Genomic DNA, 1128 nt, shown 5'->3' on the forward strand with positions numbered 1-1128 from the left:
TTTCTTCATAATTTTATAAATATTTCTTCATTATTATATAAATATTTCTTCATTATTTTATAAATATTTCTTCATTATTTTATAAATATTTCTTCATTCTTTTATAACTATTTCTTCATAATTTTATAAATATTTCTTCATTCTTTTATAAATATTTCTTCATATTGTATAAATATTTCATTATTTGCCTCTAGTCGAAGGGTTTTTTAACAAAATTCTTGCCTTGTTCCCTCAGCCCAAAAATGGGCCCTGTCCTGTTTCCGTGGTTTCACTGCCCAATTTTGTTGCCCAAATCCAAACTCCTCAATAATCCAGGAAATTCAGATACTTTTTGTATTTAAAAAGTTATTTAAAAAGCAGCTTGTTGTTAAAAAACTTCTTTAAAAAGAAGAGGGGCAGCAGTTCCTGGGAGGACACTTCATTCCCTGAATGAAATTAAAATTAAAATTAAATTAAATTAAAATTAAATTAAAATTAAATTAATTTAAAATTAAAATAAAATTAAATTAATTTAAAATTAAAATAAATTTAAATTAAATTAAAATTAAATTAAACTAAATTAAATTTAAATTAAATTAAATTTAAATTAAAATGAAATTAATTTAAATTAAATTATACCAGTTGCAAATGGGGCTGACGAAAATACAGGAATTTTCCTGGCGTTGGGACTGGGGAAAGCAACTTAATTCCTAATCCTTTCCTCTGATCCTCCTTTTCTATGGAAGTTGTGTCAATGGAAATCCTTCCATCCTTTTCTGGGGGCTTCTGAACCATTTCAGTCCTTGGGAAGAGTTTCTTTGTGAAAATTCCCTGCTCCTTTCTGAAGAAACTGGGAATTCCCTGGATTTCTTTTCCCCCCCCAAAAAGTGTAAGAAAAATGGCTTTAAACTTTAATAATGTTTTTTCTAAAATTATAAGAAAAACGCTTCGAATCTCAATAATTTTTTCCCCAAAAATTATAAGAAAAATACTTCAAATCTGAATAATTTTTTCCTCAAATTATAAGAAAATGTCTTCAAATCTGAATAATTTTTTTCCCAAAAAATTAAAAGAAAAATGCTTCAAATCTCCCAAAAAATTATAAGAAAAATGCTTCAAATCTCCCAAATAATTTGTTTTCCCCCAAAA

This window comes from Lepidothrix coronata, unplaced genomic scaffold (genome assembly GCF_001604755.1).
Source record: "Lepidothrix coronata isolate B3197 unplaced genomic scaffold, Lepidothrix_coronata-1.0 Scaffold20, whole genome shotgun sequence".
Classification (NCBI taxonomy): domain Eukaryota; kingdom Metazoa; phylum Chordata; class Aves; order Passeriformes; family Pipridae; genus Lepidothrix; species Lepidothrix coronata.